General features: G+C 40.9%; 1 protein-coding gene across 7 annotated transcripts in view; it reads left to right on the top strand.

Annotated features, from left to right (window-relative positions):
• Positions 1-2,610: 2,610 nt before the first annotated feature.
• gulp1a (GULP PTB domain containing engulfment adaptor 1a) overlaps positions 2,611-15,455 on the top strand; it is a 101,973-nt gene continuing 89,128 nt past the window's right edge. For 2 of the 7 annotated variants that reach the window (XM_039817715.1, XM_039817716.1), the window contains exon 1: positions 2,612-2,809. The gene's annotated coding sequence lies outside the window, so the exon portion shown is untranslated. Of the gene's footprint in view, positions 2,810-15,455 lie in introns of all 7 variants that reach the window. The other 5 variants (XM_039817714.1, XM_039817713.1, XM_039817711.1 and 2 more) reach the window with 5 other exon arrangements.

Below are 15,455 nucleotides of genomic sequence, written 5' to 3'. Positions count from 1 at the left end.
GGCACATACTGTATCTGCAATATCATCAAAAGTGACTCTGAGGTTGGTCAGAGAGGGAGAGACTGTAAATACTGTGACAGCACATGGGGTCATTTCTGCTGTGATATTCAGATGTCTTCCCCCTGAAACTTAGACAGCTTTAACCATAACAGATTTCATATTTACATATTTATCATATGTAAACAACATATTTATCTCTGTTGATTTGGGCACTCTCATTCAGGTTGTGTTGGGAGAGAAACTTGATACTGAAAAGAGCAAATAAAAAAATGGGAACATATGCGCCACTTAGTGCACTCTTTTATCAGCATGCAATGGTTTAATTCAATGCAAAATCTAATTTGAAATGTATTACACCAAAGCTAGATGCAAGGGCTCCCCCTCCCAATGCACATGCCTTGGTCATGTCCGCAATAACTTGACTATTTGACCATAATATTAGAAATACAGAATGCTTTAACACAATAATTAATTTCAATGCAACAATAAGGCTATTCACGACCCATTTACAGTGGTTCTGACATCCCCTATGATTATAATCTTTATTTATTTATTTATTTTTTCGTGTTGGATTTGAACCCGGGGCCCTGCCAAGTACTTCGCCTACATTGGGCACACACTCTACTGGGTAGGGGTGTAAGAAAAAATCGATACACTTGAGTATCGCGATATTTTATTTTGCAATATTGTATTGATTTTCAAAAAGGCAATATCGATTTTTTTGCACGTGACATAGTTCTGTTTGTTCAGTTTACTTAAACATTTTTTTTTGCTGTTTACATTTCTTTTCAAATGGGACACGAACCCCCCGGTCTCTTGGGTGAAAGTCGTGAGCCACGTTCAGCCCCGACAAAATGTAGCGACACGCCTTTTTTTTGTTTACAGACAGGTCTTCGCTGATTGGGTATCACCTGGCTGTGACACAGCCAATCAACGACAGACACACCCACCAAACGACAGAAAACATATCTCAAAGCCTGTTGCACACCGTTTCACACCGTTCCGAGGAAACATGTTCAACTAGGAAATGATAGCAAAACGGTGCATACCATTTTGAGATTGAATGTGCCCCCTGTGTTTGTCATAGACAGTTGAAGTGGACAAAGTAACGCCGTTGTTTTCTACGGAGACCAGTGAAGGATATTAGAAGCACTTTTCCGGTGATGGCTGAGCGTTACTGCGCAGCCTCCAACTGAGAGAGATGACGTAAATGTGACGTGAGCAACCTGTCTGAAAGTGTGAAGTCTTCTGGTAGCTGTGCCAAGAGAAATCTCAATCATTCCCAATCTTACAGAGACGGACAGCGTAGGTATATGTAAGGAGATAACATAAGCACAGGCTAATTATTGCTAACTAAAATGCTAGTTAACGTTAGTAATTAAACTTAAACAGCAAATGTAAGTCGAAACTGCCTGCGAGCTTCTCCTGTACTATACGGTAATTCCTCTACTATGCGACAGTAAATTGCGTGGTTATGACACAATCGTTAGCCTATTTTTACAAAAACGTCTGCTACGGAGCCATCACGTGAGATACAAGGTAATGGAGCCTTTTATACATTGTCGCGTTTCTTTAGAAATAAACAATGGGCAAATAGAGTCTTTAAACGCTTCAGATGTAAAGTTATTCGCTGTCAATGTGACGTCAAAATGAATGCTAGTCAGTGGAATGCTAACGGCGGGTGATGGCTTGATAGCAACAAAATGGCTCCATAGGAGCTACGCTTTGTGGATGCTCGCTTAACCCCTTGGTGTTTGTTTGCCGCTCTTATACTCATCCCATCCCATCATAATTACTAGGGCCACTAGAGGGTGCACCGCCTAATAATAAAACCTACACATGAGCCATAATTGCTGATTGTAGCCTACATACCAATTATGAAGTTGGTTTTCAGGGGAGGATATAGTCTTGTTGATATAATTATTAGATTGTTTATTTAATTAATTACCTCTTTTAATTTGTTTATTAATAGCCTACAATTTGGATATTCAATAATCTTTTTCATTTTGCATGGTTTGGGATAAGAAATATAACTTTTGTTAGCCAGCTAGCATTACACTAGGCTAGCTACCGCTGGCTCAGCCCACTCAGTTACTGTATTCCTTATTACACAAGATAGGCTACATGATAAGCTTTTATAAAATGAATAGCTACTTAGGCCTAACAGCTAAAACTATGTATTTAACCAAATTCAGCTCAGTTGATAGCGCCTATTTAGAGTTGACATTATTTTTTAATGTGTTTGTGCCACTGTCTTTGCTTTTGGTGAATTGTAGAGGTGCCAAATCTTTGGGTGGCCAAATGCAGACACCCCAAGCACGCACGCGCCCTCCTTACAGGCAAAGAGGCTGCCTCCTAACTTTCCTTAGCAAGGCAAAAGTGTAGCACTTCACTGAAAGCTACAAATGTGGATGCAAATGTTAACGTTCACTTCATTCACCTTTTCAAAGCTGAGGATTTTGCTGTTGTTGTTGATGAATGTGGCCATTGTCGTGAAAGGCCGGGGTAGCCTTTAATGTGGTGCCTGTATGTGCCTCCCCAATTCTTTCCGGTCGCGTCTCTCCCGGTCTCCCCCCTCCTTTTCCATGTATTATTCAAGTTGCGACCAAAGAGCTCCCCCCGGTTGAGACTGAGTGCTTGTTGACGTCAGCAAACTTCTCCAGCAGCTGTAGAGGAGCTGAGGAGGAGGAGGAGGAGGAGGAGAGGGAACGAGACTGCTGGATGTGGACCTCTGACTGTGGAGCGCCGAGGACCGTGGGCTTTTCTTTTTTTCTTCTACGGGACTGTTTGGACTTCTTCTCGTTCCAGCGTAAGTAAAGGCGGTCTCATTTCTTTCCTGTCCTTGAGAACTATAACATTCTGTTTGGAGTTAGCTGTCGAGTTTCTCGACTGCTTGCAACAATCTTTTGTAACCTACATTGGGTGCACACGTTCGCCTCTGCCGATATTGTATGCCGTCAAAACTCGTAGTTGACAATTGCTGTGGACTACTTAGGACTTGTTTCCGTGCTCTATTTCGTCGTGGAATATGCTACACATGTGTTTCCGAATTAAATACGGTCCCGACCTAACGGGAAACTTTGTTCCGCAAGTCCGTGCAAGGTGGACTCTGGCCGAGATAACGTCGAGTTTTGCCTCTCTTTCTTGGTCGACCAGCTTTCTGCCGTTTAGGGTACTAGTTGTCACTTTGGAGTGAAAACACGGGGAATATCTGCGTGTCATTCTCTCGTTTTGACCCTATTTGATAGCTCGCTTTTCGGCGCTGACATTTGGTGACATTTGGTAGCGGTGACGCTAGATATTTTGTGTCGTTGTAAATGAAGGAGGTAACTTAAGCTACAATAGGAAATTGTCTCCTGCACTGTGAGTATACAGAAGAGAAAGCACGAGTCGGGTTCAATTGCTGTACCTCAAACACATATTCTTAAGCAGTGCCCAAATATAGCCTATAGACCTAAAATATCTTCTGAGGCACTATTTCAGAGTTTTGCTCATATTTGCTGAGTGTATAACCCCCATGGGGGTATGCATTTGTGTGGTGTGCAATGTAGGCTAAGGCTTGGGATGTTGAGAGCCTTTTCCTATTATTATGTTCGGACGGCAGAGACCTATTGAGACACTCAACCTTCAAAATGAGCAAGGATCTATAAAAACAGCATTGACCAAATGAAAGGTCATTGCCGTTTTTATAGATCCTTGCTCACTTGTCAGATATTGTGTCTACACGATTGTCTCCAACACAGTAGGGATTCAACATGACAATAGCTTTGTAAATTGCGTGCCATTGAGTGCTTTGACATATTAATATATTAAGTAATGGATATAGGCCTACCTATTATACTTTGATGATGCATATGCATCTGACTGCATAGCACTTCTGGTTTCCACTATTTCAAGGCAGAGGAGTCAACGTTTTAATGTGGTTGTGAAAAAAAGAGGTTATTTGGGAGACTTGTTGAAGTCAGCAATAAGCATTGCCTTTTAACAGGGTGCTGGTGTAACACTCATTGAATAAGCTCTGGGTGTTTTGCAGCCACTAGTAGCAGTAATTGAATAGCTGCTCTCCAAGAGGCTCAAACTGAATATAGGCTATAGGAAATCAGCATGAATTAGCCTTGAGGCTTCTACAAATTGCAATTCAGGACAGTGTTTTTCTTCTTTTTTTTGTTCCTATGAAGTCTAACAGGATTGGTGCAAGGTGGTCATGGAGATCTGATTTCAAGCAGAGTAAAATAAAGGTCATGCAAATTAAATGACAGAGTCTTACTCAGCTTCAACAGCCTTGGCTGGCCGCCACCTTGTGTTTCACTGAGTTTTGTGCTCCCCACAAACCAACCGCATCACAAGTGTGGCTGAAATATACCTATATAAACCAGTCTGCTGTCATTTGTGTCCTGATGCTATCAATCCAGGTGCATTTAAAGAGAATAATTAATTTTAGAGTTGAATAGTAGCCGAAATCCTAAAATTGGGAACTGCTGGCAATGTTGTTAGGTTAGAAAAAAAAAGTCCTGCAAAATGCCTATAATTCACTGTTGTTTGAAAATTGGATGAACACAAAGATACAGATTTATGTTTTACTCTCAGCTGTTTTGATTCAGTTTTCTTTTATCCACAGGCTTTCGGCATTGTCACTACATGTCTTATGTCATATGTTATTTTAAGCCATCATTTGGCCAATTTGTCAATCTCTCATGTTTTGGGAGATATTTTCTGGGCAAAAGAATAATTCGCTATTTAAAAAATTATTTTTATTTTTTTTATTTTTTTGCCTCATGTCCGTAGTTTTTCAAGTTCAGTGTTTAGGGGATAAAAGAGCCATTTTGGAGGGAAATGTGTGTGTGTGTGTGTTTTGTGTCCCTATATATATGTGTGTGTGTGTGTGTGTGTGTGTGTGTTAGCTGATATAAAGAGGAGGTATAATGTTGTCATGTAGTGACCTTTTTTAAGCCTATATTACACAGCTAATGGAAGATCATGCTGATATTTCTTTGGATAACCATGTCATCATGAATGTACAATAGGGCTGGGCGATATGGAGAAAATCAAATATCATGATATTTTTGACCAAATACCTCGATATCTATACCGCAACGATTGTAGTGCTGACTATTGGTGCTTTCACAAAATATTTACACAATGAGATTTTTGATAAATAATCATCAGTAATGTGTATATAATTACTAAGTGGGTAAAGGCGAATAACCGAACAGTTACAACAGTCTGGTAAGTTCAGAAAATGACATCACTTTACTGTAATGCAGCTTTTATAACCAGGAAAAGACAACACTTATACGATATTACGATGCAAAATCTAAGACGATATCTATTCTCATATCGCAATATCAGTATAATATCGATTATATTGCCCAGCTCTAATGTACAATCAGCGGGATCACTTTTGAGTCTGATTTGATTTCTCAACATATTTAAGGAGTTTATCCTCAGTGGACATCAATGCAAGTACTGCCTAAGATTAAGAGACAAAGTTGTGATTCCATTGCTATTTGTATGCCCCTGAGAAAACGGGGTGTGGGTTTAACATGCAACAGGTTCAGACGGTTAAATGTATTAGTACACTTAACACTGGCACACATGTGGCGGTAAGTTACCTGTGGCAGGATTTTTGCCAGGAAGTCGCTTAACAGAGGGGGTGATCACAATCAATCACCTGCTGAGCTCAATCACGCACATCCTGAAATGTCTCGCTGTCAGTGTAGATATTAGATGGCGGTGTGAACGGCAGCCCTCGCTCATCATGCTAAATTGTATATTTTACTAACATTAGTTGTGCTTTATGTGGTTGAAGTTGGAGTGTGATGGCTGTGAGTTGCTCATCAGGATAGGGCAATCATCTTGCCAATCTCCTGCGGGCTCTGCTATAGCCTAGGGTTAGTAGAAGCCCTACTTATATTGAAAGTTATAATTTCTCCGGACACTAGCGGAGGCGCTCCTTATTTTAGACGAGGCAGGGCGTCTCCACTCTAAAAATCCCAGTGTGGCTCACACGCACCTGGATGACTTGTGTGTTTCACGAGGCAGTGTAGTCAAATTGGACTTGTTCTGTTATGAATTTGTAGGATGTTTAGTTTGCAAAGTGAACAAAACATTGTTTGTTAGACATATGGGTGTAGTCAGCATGTCAGTGTATGTTACACTAGTCACGCATTGCCAGACCTATCCACCACAGCGCTGGTGGAGTAAGGTCTGGCACCACATATACCTTCTGTGATAGGAGAAAAAAACGCTCTGGGTCATTTTGCATTTCTTTAACCAATCACAATAGTCTTGGGCGGCGCTTAGGTCCGGACGCAGCGACGGTGGCTCTGCAAAATAGTCCCGGGAAGGAACTTGTGTTGGTGGAACATTTGCACCCGGCGAAAGGAAACGCCACATGCAATATTAAATGAACTGTTCACACAATACAGTAACTTAAGCAATATAAATTCGCTGGATAAGTGGTTAAACATAATTTGCTCTTACCAGTGTATCACCGTGTGTATTTTGTCCATAGCATATCCCTGCCAATCGGTCGCAAAACGTCCCAGTTAGAGATTAAATGCCGTAAACATATTCTTAGTAAATCTTTACAATCATTCCCTGAAAGAACTAAGCAGGCCTGACTTGTTGCACCGTCCAAATTTTTCTTCAAAACTCGCCTTGGAGTTACGGCAACACACAGAGAGCGCTTAGGCAACAGACATCTTGCTTGCGATTATCCTGGAAATGATGTGATGTCGTTGATCCACACTAGCGTTACATTGACCCCGTCCTCTATACAGTATGTGTGTGGTCCTCTTGCCTGTTAGTATGTATGGAAGACACTCGTGCAGAATATAGTGATTTGCAGAAGTTGTGTTGAAATGAAATGTAGAAATGTCTGCATCTAAGCAGCACATTAGGTAGTCAGTTAAGAAAATCTGCGTTTAGCTGCTGTGATGTTGACCGCACTCATGTTTACCACTCACTGCCTGCCTCTAGAAGGTTCGGCAGACACTTCATCCATCAGGGCAAGATCGCACAGTGACTGATAACATCATTACTATCAGCCCACGCTCCCCATTCCTCACTGTCACCAAAAACTCTATTACAACAAGTTCATCTTTCCACCTATAGCTGTTTGTTGGTCACATCGCTGGAAAGCCTCATCCTCACGGTCGGAAATGTCTAACAGCGTTTCCTCCACTGTGACTATTGCAGCTGTTACCTCTGGAATCTAAATTTGAGCAGGAACATTACACGGCTGCTTATTACTGGCTCAATTTTCTTATCGTCAGGATAATTGATATTTTTGTCTTGCTGGGCGAAGGTGTTGACTCCTACAAATGTCAAAGCCTTCATTCTCAACATCTCTGTGATTGAATTAATCCTCTCGGCATTTATTTTACATACTCAACCATGGGCTTTTGCAAATGAGACCGCTGAGGGAGCCGTGTGTCTGCATGTTACTGCCTGTTTTGCATACCCATGTTTCTTTTGTCCTGTTTTTCTTGGACAAGACTGGTATTGTTTCATTAAATAGAGGCTCCTTTCCAGCGCTAATTGATCTATTTCATTGTCCGTGTGAAGTGTCATTCTGGAAACATATTAAGATGCACAAAGAGTCCCAGGCACTTTAAAAGGTATATTTTACAGTCAGTGCTTTGATGTTTGAGCTGGAAATAACACTTTCATGCCACTTTCTTCAGCATAAATTATTTTTAAAAGAGCCACATTGCAAACCCAAAAAGGTAGTGTAGTAATGTATGATGGTTGAAAAAAATGGTATGAAACACTCCTGGACAGTAGTTCCAATTATATTTCAATAAAATGTGCAATACAATGTGCAGTTATAGCTGTATAAATTAATCAAAATACTTTTCTTTATTGACCTCATGTTCATTTAGGATGATTTTGATGCGGATAGATGGACTCAGGGTATCTGCCGATAACAAGTACCTATCTGATGCAAGGGCTTTATCTTTTTTGCTAAATGTAAAACATGTTATTCCTCCATAAGAAAACTCATTGGAATAATGTTTCATATAAGGTAACACTGGCGCCAAAAAACGAAGTTGGCAGCCCAATATCACCTAATGAATATACAGTAATTGGTAGCAGAAACACTGAAGTTTATAATAACACTGACAAAAAATGTATTTGCTCACGTCACGGCCGATACCTGATCTGCTTAAGAAGGTCAATATCAGGGCTGATTCCAGTCCAGCGTACAGTACAAGATAGTTGCATCCCTGTCTATTCATTTTCAACAGAAAATCAATTGGCAACTTTTTTGATAATTGAACAAAAATGCCAACCATTCGCTAAATGAAGCTCCTAAATAATAATGAATTGCTGATTTTCTTATTTATGTAAATGTGTTATTTTTGTGCTGGACAAAAAAGCAAATTCGAAAATGTCACCCTGGGCTATGGCAAGTTATTTTCTGACATTTTATCGACCAAATAAAGTAGAATGTTAGTTTAGAACTCCGTATAGAAACCGACTTAGAACGTTGCAGGGAAAAGTTGCAGCGAGCGACGGCAAGCACAGTATATTGTCATCAAGTATCTCACTATCACTAATGTTCTCCACGTTCATATTTAGACGCAACAAATGATATCCAGCTACAAAAAAGCCTGAAAGTCGGAAGTTAGGACGGAAGTACAAAGAGTCGTTGGGCTATAAAGATGATACACTGTCTCATGTCGTCGGTGTTAACTGGCAGGTTTCGCAGCGTTGCTGACCGGCACATTGCAAGTAGCTGCAAGTGTACACTCGTCTCGTCCAGAATCTTTGGTCTGAACTGGACGCTGCGAAGAGTCGACGCTGAGACTGGCAGTCGAATCAGGCTCTTCTCATCGAATCAAATATTTGACTGCTCGGGGTCACACCTATTAGTATAGGTTTTGAAATGGGTCCGTCACTGACTTTGCTTAGTAGTTCAGAATTGACCAATCAAAATGTCATGGACACCATGTACAAAGTGCAGCCCAGGGAGGGTGCTGACGGCTCTACCAAAGTAAGTGACATTGCTTCTGTAGTTCTTTTAAGAACTGCTACTGATCTGGACTCACACCACTGCCTGTTGACTCAATAAGAGGTTTGTAGAGGTTGATTTAATAGAATCATGACCACTAACACAAAATGGAACTAGATAAAATACACATAAAACCAAAGACAAAATTAAATAAGGCTGTATTATGGACATTTTCTTGTCTGGACACACTGTTTACAGCGGTTGGACCCGCTCCCTTAAAAAGCCAAATGAGTCAAGGTTAAATAAATCTGCCAAATAAGTGAATGCAACAAGGTGCTGGCCCTAATGAAAACTTTCAGCGTGATACATGAGCCATATTATTGGCCTTTCTCCTCACTTTGCCACATAACAGGTGTTTTTTTCTGTAACATACTTCCTTTAGTTGTGCCTTAAGGTGTGTATACAGCATCAACATTTATTGTCTCACTTTGTGCAGTTTGACAACCTGCCATGCAATGTTTCTTCTCTCAAGGTTGGGATATATTTTTAAGTGTTACACACAAACTCACAACATGAGTATATTGCTTTATTCTCACTGCCTGTTTATGCAATATAATGCTTCCATCTCATTGGTAGTACTTTGAAAGGGCAGCTATTAACAGAGTTATAGAAATCATACCATCAGTGGTCACACTTTGATATATATATTATATTCATTTAAGTTTGAAAGGTAATCTATTAATGATTATTTAAGCCACTGCATATAACCTTGCAGTACTTATATTTTTAATAGAATCGATGAAAATATGTAATCGTGATTAATTGCATTGTCCATAGTAAATTTGCGATTAGACACAAATAAATTGCACATCTGTTACTTTAAAAAGGGATTTTAAGGACTTTAAAAATTACTGTTTTCTGTCAGATCGTTTATAGATTTCGACATTTCTGAAGGCAGCTTAATTTGACAGGAGAAGGAGAAAGAAAAGAGACGAGCAGGACATAGCAAGTGCTTTGTTGTTGCAGGAAACGGACTATCACACAAACTCCCAGGCAGTTCAGTGCTTGTGTTTCCTTTTTTTAAACCTCATAGTGTTTTAAAACTTTCTTGTGGCAGCGATAGAGGCAGTGATGTTTCCTGTTTACTGTACGGGATTCTCACACTGCCTCAAACCACAGCTGAAAACACAGACAAGCGTGACGTGGGGTTGCGTTTCTTGAAATGTTCCTCTCGGTGTGCTCGGTGTTAGGTGACGGCCTCGCGGATCATGTTCTCCAGGAACACCTTCGGCACACCGCGGGTCTCCTCCTTGATCAGACCGGAGATGATTTCCCAAACTACTGAGCGGGCCGAGGCCCCAATCACAAAACTTGCATGCGTTAATTGTGCGTCACAAGAAATAGTGCCGTTTTAAAATAAGTTTGTTAACTGGTTAGGGCTGTGCAATTAATTGAATTTCGATTTCAATTTTGATTTGGGCTCCCAACGATCACCAAAATAGTATAATCGAGAAAAAAACGATTATTTTGCCATGTTCTGTTTTGCAAGAACACTCTTATTTTGTCTTTTTTTGTGAATGACAAGCGCGTGCGGATGTGCGCACATCCGCCCCTCCCGAAGCCAGTCAGGGAGGCAAGTCGTGTGCATATCATCCGCTGGAATTTAAAAACTCAGCGCGAGTAAAGATGGCAGCAGCGTTTGGTGAGCAAAAAAATGCAAAACCAACTCAGTTGTCTGGGAACAGCTAACGTTAGCTAACCCTGCGGTCCCTCTGCCTTTGCCCCCCCGCTGTAGTAGACATTGTATTCTCCTGACACGCTGTATTCACTTACTGTTTAAAGGTCCCATGACATGGTGCTCTTTGGATGCTTTTATATAGACCTTAGTGGTCCCCTAATACTGTATCTGAAGTCTCTTTTATATAGACCTTAGTGGTCCCCTAATACTGTATCTGAAGTCTCTTTTATATAGACCTTAGTGGTCCCCTAATACTGTATCTGAAGTCTCTTTTATATAGACCTTAGTGGTCCCCTAATACTGTATCTGAAGTCTCTTTTATATAGACCTTAGTGGTCCCCTAATACTGTATCTGAAGTCTCTTTTATATAGGTCGTAGTGGTCCCCTAATACTGTATCTGAAGTCTATTTTATATAGACCTTAGAGGTCCCCTAATACTGTATCTGAAGTCTCTTTTATATAGACCTTAGTGGTCCCCTAATACTGTATCTGAAGTCTCTTTTATATAGACCTTAGTGGTCCCCTAATACTGTATCTGAAGTCTCTTTAATATAGACCTTAGGGGTCCCCTAATACTGTATCTGAAGCCTTGACCAACTGCCACTTTGCTCGTTTGAAAGCCATGATGTCTCTCTCTCATGGGTGGGCCAAATTCTCTGGGCGGGCAAAGCAGAGAAAGGGGAGGTAACCTTGCTCCTTATGACCTCATAAGGAGAAGATTCCAGATCGGCCCATCTGAGCTTTCATTTTCTCAAAGGCAGAGCAGGATACCCAGGGCTCTGTTTACACCTATCACCATTTCTAGTCACTGGGGGACCATAGGCAGGCTGGGGGAACTCATATTAATGTTTAAAAAAAAAACTCATAAAGTGAAAATTTCATGCCATGGGACCTTTTTAAAACGTTTTCCAGCTTAGTGGGGGTGCATAGGCATACTGCTCAAAAACAACATGAAAAAACATAGTAATGTTCCCTCAGCATTTATTTTTGTTGTTAAACTGTATGTAAATGAGCAGGGACGTTAAATCACCTGTTTCACATAACGTAACTCTAAGGTACCGTCTATGTGCTGGATTTTTCCTAAGGTTAGCTAGCAAATAAGCCCACTGACGGCGACATTATTGTTGATATTTTGGCACAATGTTTAGTAATGACAGTAGTAGTGGTCATAGTGAGTGAACATGTGATGTGAGATGCACATTGTTATGTCTGTGGAACTGTTCATTAGCTGTGTAACGTTATGTGTGATATCTGTAAAGCTGAACCGACTCACAGTAGTACAACCGATTTTATTCTGATCCAAAGACTCTTTCTGTGAGATAAAGGACACTAACAGATTATACCCTGGACACTATCCATTATATCCAAATGTTAATGAGTAATCGTTTTAAATAATCGTGATTTCAATATTGACCAAAATAATCCTGATTATTATTTTTTCCATAATCGAGCAGCCCTATAACTGGTTATCAAGTTCACTTTGACAGCCCTAATTTTTTAAGTAATACTGGGTCTACCAAAATATACAAAGCCATTTCATTTCCAAGATGTTAGAACACGGCCTTTGTGTAAATGTGGTTTGTTGCCGAAACCCGTGGGATTTTACTGTAATACTATTTCTGAACTATGCTCGGTGATGCAAGAAATCATTTTCCATAGACTTGTGGTGGTGTTGTTTACTGCGAGTGGAGGAATTATTCTGGTAAACATCATCATGCCGGAGTCTCCCAACCAAAACTAGAAACATTGCAGGCTTGGGTTCAGTTGTGTCACCCTTCATGTACACAACATGCATGTCGTATTTATTTGTTATATTGCCGGCAGTTTTCATCATAGCTTTGTGTAGCACTCCTGCATAGAGCATTAATCTCACTTGTACCGTATGTGCTAATATTGTTAAGAGCCTGGCCAATAAATCAGCTGGCTGATATTAGCTCATCGCAGATATATCAGTACTGGCAAAGTTTTTTTCACCTGTAAAAGACAAAACAAAAACAGATATACAATTTCCTATCTAGCAGTAGTGGTATTAGCCTTTAAAAATAGTGTATCAGTCAGTGACTCACAGTACACAGAACTTGAAGTGCAGGAAGCATTTCAAATGCATTAGAGCTTGAAGGTTCATTATTGTCCTCGACAATAGCAGGTTGACGAGTCAGTCCTCTGTCCACTTACTGGATAGTTCCTGGAGCATCAACCGGACAATCTCCTTGACAACTAAGCAAACTCTGTCCGCTGATGAAGGCCAAGAGATGTAGCTCAAAGCTCGCGCACATTTGCAATACATGGAAGTGGACCTTGTGCTTGGATTCTTTTTGTCAAATGGCAAATGTAGCAAAGAATTTTCATTTTATTGATTTTATTTATCTATCAATTATATTACTTTTTATCTATATCTGAGTTATGTACAGTTCTCTTAAAAGTGCACGTTTGTCAGTGTCTTTAATGTCTCACCAGAGCCCTTTAAACATCAGTTGCTGAGACGGACAAAAAAAGAATGCGGAAGGTGCTTTTGTATTCATAACCGTCTGTTGCTCATTGACTTTTGAGGGAAATGTCTCTTTACTGTCACGGCGATAGGTCATATTGATCTTGTAAGTAAATCACAGGGGAGACAAGGGAAGCCGTGAACAGAGGGAAATGAGCGGGCGAGCTGATGAGAAGAACGCTCCCACCAGCCTCGGGACATTATTGCTTTCGCACTGTGACTCTAGACTTCCTCTGATTTGAGGCAAATCGCAGCCGCTGATTTGATTTAATGTGGTCTATATATTTGGCTCTGTGTGCGCCGCTGATTGGTGGGTGCTGTTTCCGTCTCCCTCTGTTATACTTCTTTGCCCTTCTTGTCTGAATTCAGTGCGTGGCATTTGTAAAGCAAAAGTGGCCTGAAAAACTGAAACCAGTCACACATTTGCAGACCATTAGCTATTCATGAGCTTTATTCTTAAAGTGTGTCATTTCACTGTTTATTTTTAAGGATGGGTGCCTGTGTTAACGTTTAAATTTAGCAAGAGGAACCTGTGACTTGTGCATGTTTTTGTGTCATTGAAGGGTGGGCTACAGCTGAATGTCATTGAGGATTGCTTGGCATAATTTAGGCATGGATAAGGTTATACATATAGATTAATGACAACCCTGCAATGCAATTTCCTGAGGAATGTGGCTTCTGCCTTTTTGTAAGAGATAAGCTAATGGGATGAGAAACATGGCTTCTCACAATTAGCGCACATAGCTATGAAAATTTGATAGTGATAGCAACTTTCACTAAGACACAGCAGGCGTGGACACGGTGCTAAATTGGCTTGAGGTTTTGCCTCGTTCCTCACAACTTATCTTCCGTATCTTATCTTGACAGCGAGCTCCTACACATCAAAGGAGATGACCTTTAATTCTGTGGATATCCAAGTTGTTAAACTCCCTTTTCTGTCTGTTTGTGGTCAGAAAGATTTCAATAAGTCCACATCCACAGGGCGATGCGTATTGTTCGCTTACGAGTACATTTGTATTCTAACAGCTCTGTGAATGATCAAGACCCTGTGGCGGTGCATTTGAGTCATGGCTTACCCGTACTGTAGTGAACAGAATAAGTTATCCACTCGCCTCTCTCCACTCTTTCACTTTGCTCAAACATTCATTGAAAACACTTGCTACTGACTAAAATAATTGCACTGCCAATTAAGTCATAGAAATCACTTGATACTAAAGGTGTACACGCAGTTCCATGTCTGGTGTTTCAGGCATGTGCATTTCCCGATCGAAACTCTATTCCAGTCGGTGGTCTTTGTGTCCCTTTTTAAAAATGGCGGATGTCCTGCTTTAACACTCGCTCTCCCCATAGGAAAATAATGGAACGGTCAGCGCAGATCATGTCTAGGCGGCTTGACGGTCTGTAGAACTTTTATAAAGTTCTGCTTAACTGTCACTTTTGTGGGCTGCATGCAGATGGTCCTCCCAGACCCTAGCGGACATGGGCAAATGGCGCCTTTGATGTCACGCGGACCAAACCGCGGTCCTGTGCATGAGCTGGGCCAAGCCAGGACAGTCTGCGCCCCTCAACCGGGCTGCTTATTATGTTCAGCTTTCAGAAGAGTTGCTGCACTTCTGCTGCTGCTGTTTCAATGTTTTGCCTTCATCTAACAGGCTGTTGTCTGGTTTCCTTTGCCAAGCTGTTGGAACAAAGTAGAGTATGTTGCTGTGTTTGAGCTGTAATGTGAACTAAACACTTTCTGCTGCTTTTCATGTGAAAATAGTAGAGACACTCCTCTGGAAGGTTGTCAAGTGTCTACAGTATTATAATGGGAGCTTATGTCACTGAGGTTAGTGACCAACTGCTCACTCTGAAGGCCAGAGGCATAAAAGTCAGATAGAAATGTGCATTATTTTTCATCAGGTTTATGAAGCCAAACGTGTGCATGGTTGTTTCTCAAATCTCAATCATCGGGGAACTAGGCGAACATGCACATTCCTCATTTATACAAACCAGTTTATGCATTGGAAATGGAGTATGGATGTTTATATATCTGGCCCCTGGCTGGCACACAGATTTTCAGATTTACATCCACATATACGGTAAGATGGGAATGCAGAAGCAGATGCCCCCACAGTGAGCTGGCTAGATGAAGCTGTGTAGGTGACCGGCGCATAATGTATCGTATGCAAACATTATGCTGTAACCTTTCTGTTTTATGGAGGAGCACGTGGGCACACGGACATGGGTATAGCAACCATATAGAAATTTGGCACAACATGCCCCTCCA

Source organism: Perca fluviatilis, chromosome 12, assembly GCF_010015445.1.
Source record: "Perca fluviatilis chromosome 12, GENO_Pfluv_1.0, whole genome shotgun sequence".
NCBI lineage: Eukaryota > Metazoa > Chordata > Actinopteri > Perciformes > Percidae > Perca > Perca fluviatilis.
The sequence above is the reverse complement of the archived record's forward strand: the minus strand, read 5'-3'. Positions and strand labels throughout refer to the sequence as shown.